General features: G+C 42.8%; 1 long non-coding RNA gene across 1 annotated transcript; it reads left to right on the top strand.

The window, feature by feature from the left end:
- The first annotated feature begins 3285 nt into the window (after positions 1–3285).
- LOC111948503 lies at positions 3286–4842 on the top strand. Its single transcript, XR_002874519.1, has 3 exons — positions 3286–3373; positions 3452–3515; positions 3917–4842. It is a non-coding gene; the product is annotated as an uncharacterized LOC111948503 (long non-coding RNA).
- The last annotated feature ends 744 nt before the right edge of the window (positions 4843–5586 follow it).

The following is a 5586-nucleotide window of genomic DNA, read 5'->3' as shown; positions in this document are numbered from 1 at the left end:
TTGCAGCTGTTTACTGCTTCTGTCCGAAGCTCCCAACCTGAGTCATGAGAATGTCTGAATTATAGCGATGAATTCTCTCCGGCTCTGTCGTGTTGAATTCAGTTTTAGCACCCTCCACTGTCTCTTCTTCCACTGTTCCATCCTTCATCACCTTGTTCTGTCGTCTCTTATTTTCATTTTTCTCTTTTATCTACTTGTCATGATTCCCAGGGAGTCCTCTCTTTCCCCCTCCCTTTTCTGCTCTTCCTCCCCAGCTGTTGGCACTCTCCTCATCACCTCTCCAGGCTTCTTAAGTGGGACCTTCTCCAGTATTCATCGCCAGTTCGTTTGCCCTCAATGGTTCAGTTCATGCTCTCTTGCTATGTACTTATGTTATGCCTTGCTCCACATCCTCTCATATATTTACGTCTGCCTCCTAGTCAACAGGATCAAACACTACGAGTGCCGACCTGGGTCACGCCATCTACTAACAGCCAAGTTACGCCTGAGCCCTCAACCTCCAGCCATGCCACGACTCCACACCACGCAATTGCCTCCTCCATCCTCCAAGACATGCTCCCTGAGTCTGCTCCAAACGTAAACCACGCATCGTTACGGAAACGGATTGCTTCACTTACTGTCTTGGAGCTCGTCCAGTTGTCACTTCCTCATCCACTGGGACTCACGCTTTTCCATCATCCCAAGAGATCTTTGCAGATCCCTCCATCTCCCACAGAACACCTCCTGGAATAACTGTCTCTTCTCCTGGACAATAAATCTATGACTATATCTATCCTTGTGTCCGTGGTCTTTCCAGGTTCCAGCAACTGGGTCTGTTTTCGCTCTTCGTAAACATGACAGTAGTAACACGTTATTTTCTACTTTAGCTCTGTCTTCTTATCAGCAAAGCTATTTTTTTTTGGTTTCTATTGAGTCTTTCATTTACATTTTGCTGTGTGAATGTCAACATTTGTCAGGGGAATCTGTCTGCAAAAGATGGTTATTTCTATTCAGTATCTCCCAGTTTGAGTTAAGGGGTAATAATTGAGTGAATTAAATCCTGCGATTTTCCTCAACCTTAATCAGGATATGTAAAATAAAAAGATGCACTTTGTAGCATTGCATGCATGGATTTGAACTACATCCAAGACTAAATATGGTTGGCATGTGTTGACCTAATCCTAACCCCTCCTCCTGGTCCGTGTGGCCAAGAATAAAGCACTGGCCACACAGTTTAAGAAAATTATTAAAAAACCAATAATAATATTATTAGCAAAAGCACGTTTAGAAGAACATCTCAATTTATGCCATTCTATTTTGGTATTCATTTACTAGAGAATTTTTTGAAAATGAAATGTCAAACATCATTTTCGTTATCGTCTTAAGTGACAGAATAAGCGGTGTTGAAGAAGAAAAAGAAAAAGCCATGTGGCAGACTGATGTTTCATTTTATTTTTGACAACGTCAACGAACGCACCTTTATTGTGAAAATGAAAAAGCATTTCTGGTATTGACTTTTATTTTGAATTACGAGACAGAAATGCTTCCATAGTAACCTGAAGCATTTAAGTGTATTAAAGTATTTCATGGTAACGAATTACTATTTTGTGGGAACGAATTAGATTTTTTTTTTACCCATGTCAGGTCACGGGCTCCGTAGCCTATACATACACGTATCATACATGTGTAGTTTGTTGTGTGGGGTCACTTAATTCATTCACAGTCAAGGAGGCATATTTTTCATATCATATTTTTTATATATAATTTACAACCTTTCAAACAGAGCATCATCTATGTGTCCAGTGCTTCCTCAAAGCGGAGGTGTAGCGGCATGAGCTCCTTTGGGGATCAGTCAGGGACATTATTGCATTTTTAGACTTGTCCTGGTGCTCCATGAGGCTGTAGTAAGATGACGTAGCCTCAAGGATGGGGATCCACAAACAGCAGATAGGCTCTTTACCACCCGGGCACCTGTAGCAGAAGCCTAGAGGCATCATTATAGGCCACAATGAATCTACAGAAAGTCCCACATCCATAGTTCCACCACAGAGGAGCCGTATACAGTGGAGTGCAGTAAGCTCTGAACAACAAACACTTCACTAATAGAGAGAGAGCACATACTGAATTTTCTCATCAGTATATATTGCCTGAGCATAGAATTTACAAATTGTCTCTGGATATCTCTGTCATCCCGCCAATCATCAGTAATAAAATGTCCAATATATTTAATCATTGTAGTTTGTACCAAAGGTTGCCCACAAAGCCTTAAAACAGGAAAGTTTACATTTTTCTTTGTTCCTAACAGTCATTATTTTGCTTTTAGAAAGATTACAATTAATATCCAAGTCTCTGCCATAGTCAGAGCACACTTTGTTCAGGAGGAAGAATGTAAGTGAGGATGACGATGCACAAACTGAAATTAGTCGAGGAGAAGAAGAAAATGAGAAAGAAGGAGGTGCATTTTCTGCATGTTTCAAGTTCTTTAGTATAATAATTTAACAAAGCCCCGTCTACATTTTTATTTACAGTCAAGATTTATTCTCAAATGCATTTATCTACATTGTTGTTGCAACGACTCATTTTAACAACGATTCGATTCATAGATTCATAATTTTTTTTCTTTCTTCCGGTTCCGGGTTACAACGCGGATGCGTGGGGCTCACGGCGGCTATACAACTATCTTCAAATGACTTAAAAAGTTGATTTTCGCTCCAAGCTGGTCTCCGCCGTCCTCGGCGCCCGCGCCTCGCTACAAACTGATTCCGCCGTCCTCTGCGTCCTCGCCTTGCTTCAAGCTGGTCCTGCCGTCCTCGGTGCCCACGCCTCACCTCAAGCTGGTCCCGCTGTCCTCAGCGCCCAAGCCTCGCTCCCTGTGGATCCACTGTTCGACGTGTCCTCGTGTTGCCCCTCCCCTTCGTCTGCATCAGCTCAAGAAACACCAAGCTCAATCCACGGAGGAAATACGTCCACGTCCCCTCAGAAACTTATTTACCTTTGGTAAAATAAATCCATTTAAAGTCATCCTTGCTGTGAGTTTTCTTCCGGGTTTCAGCATCTGGGTCTGCTACGTCTACGACGTCATGACAGTTGTATCCCTTTATGGAACAAGTGTCCGCTAAGCTAGCTCCACTGATTGAGCTGATGGAAGAGTTCCGAAGATTTCGGGCTCAAAATGAGCAACGAGAAAACCGGGTCGACATGTAACACGGTTGCCAACTCAGGCCATTGTATTTTTTCCTTTTTTTTCCTTTCCTTCCTCACCTGTTACGTGTGTACGACGTGCCTTGCGTGCCTTGGGTCATGTGACCCGACTACCCAATCAGTAAACTTTATAAGCCGCTACCCCGGAAGCTATCACATTCCATGACAGGAGAGCTGGATTGAGACGCTACGGGTATGTTTAGTTTCGGTTTCACTTTTTAACGTCGTTCGGTTATGTTCTAATCTTTGGATATGATCAATTGATTTGTAGGAGCCAACTGCCAGTATAACACGCCGCGAATAAGCAGCATATTTGGTGCACTTAGTCGCAATCGGTGAGTTTATACTCCTTTTAGTTGTTTGTTGGTTAGCATTTGCCTCCCTCAATGAATGAGGTGAACTGATTAGCAGCTGCTATCGATGCCAAAGTTCTGTTTTGTTTTTTGTTAACATAACCACACTGATTATTAATCAGCGTGGGGGCTCTTTTGTTATTGTTTTTCTTTATTTTTCTTTGGTGTATCATGCACTTAAATGCACTTTAGAGTGAAATTCATGAATTGACGTATGATGATGAACTGTATTATGAATTGTAAGATGTTGGTACTTTAAAATGAGATTCATTTACCAAACTGCAATACAATTATGGTTCTATTGATATTTTGGTATTTAACTTGGAGTTTGTGTGCACACACAGTTTAATGTTAGAACCCTATGGGTCATGTTCTTTATCCAGGCCATAGGGATTGATGGCGAGCTAAGCCCGAACCTGATCAAGCGCTGGAGCTCTCTGAAGGAATCACCTCCTCCCTGTCGTTCAGCCCAGGCTGGTAGGAGGCTCCTGTAGCCTAATGACTCATTTAATCAATGCAACTGCATTTCGTCCTACAACCCAGAGACACAAAGACTTTCAATCACTTCCCATCACTGAACACTAACCTCCGGATTCAACTATTTCTGTCTGGGTTGCATGGACAATACATGAGCTGATGATATTGAGTCGGATACGACGGATCACTCACTGAACCGTCCATCTGTACATAATCTTTGTAAAGGATATCCTGGAATAATTTGAAATATTCTTTTGTAATATTGGTGTATGGTGTATGTTTATGTGTGTGTCAAAAAATACATGGTACCATTCATAGCAAACCTACAGTCTCCAGTCTCTGCCTCCTCTCTCCCTGAGCCGTCCCTGTTCTTCTGACTCTAGTCCACGATAGATATGCTACAAAATTAGTGGCGAGCTAGCTAGGAGAGAGGTTTGGCAGAACTGTTGGTGTGGTGACGTATCATTGTATTATCACAGTAAATCTACACGAGCATGGAGGTATTTGAGAAATCTGGCATTAAGATTCCTAATGCAGTGGTCATTGATGGGTTCACTAAAACAGAAACAGATGAAGAAATACTTGGGTTTTTGAGCAAATATGGTTCGATTTCAAAGACTCACATTATTGATGAGCCCGATTCTGTGTTTAATCAAAAGCTTATTGTTGAGTTTAATTCTGGCTTTGCAATTGCTGCGCTCCGTAAAATGTTGCCGCATACTTACGTCAGCAAAGATAAAACAATCACATACAAAGTTTCCGAGCTATCAACTCTTTGCGCTGCCCAGGTTGAAGAAAAGGTGACTAATGCTTACCTGTGTGAACTCCAAACCGTTGCGAAACTTACAGGCAAAGATTATGCTGAAGTTCTTAGGGATGTGATGTCCCTGCTTGGCCACTCTGTAGCTGAGCTAGGACCCCAATCCTTGGAAGATGAAGTTGAGACGTCCTCATCTGCGTCCTCTGCTGGAGTGCCACCATTTGCCGCTGGTCCCGATTCGCATGAACCACCTCTGCGTAGTCTACCAGAACCAAGAGCTCAATTTCCTTCCCATGTGCCTGATCTCAATCTATCAGGAACTGATGTACCAGGAGTTCAACGTTATGTGGTTGAGCACATCGTTAAAAATGAAGACACTCAGAGGCTGAGAGTATTTTCTGGTCGACTGCCCCGCCCACAAAATGAAGCTGACTTTGAGACATGGAGGTCTGGTGTCGATCTGATAATGAATGATCCTGCTGTTTCAGACCTGCAGAGAACGAGAAGAATTTCTGGAAGTCTGCTGCCTCCAGCTGCGGATATGATAAAACATCTCAAACCAGAAACATCTCCGGCAGTTTACATCCACATTTTGGAGTCGGCGTATGGCACAGTCCAAGATGGCGAAGAACTTTACGCAAAATTCATGGACACATTCCAGAATACTGGAGAAAAACCATCTGCATACCTTCAACGTTTGCAAGTGACACTCACTGCAGCAGTTAAGAGGGGAGGGGTCCCACCCTCTGAAGTTGACAAACGGCTTCTCAGTCAATTCTGCAGAGGTTGTTGGGACAATACGCTAATCACAGAACT

Source organism: Oryzias latipes, chromosome 13, assembly GCF_002234675.1.
Source record: "Oryzias latipes chromosome 13, ASM223467v1".
Lineage (NCBI taxonomy): Eukaryota > Metazoa > Chordata > Actinopteri > Beloniformes > Adrianichthyidae > Oryzias > Oryzias latipes.
This window is presented reverse-complemented; position numbering and strand designations above follow the sequence as displayed.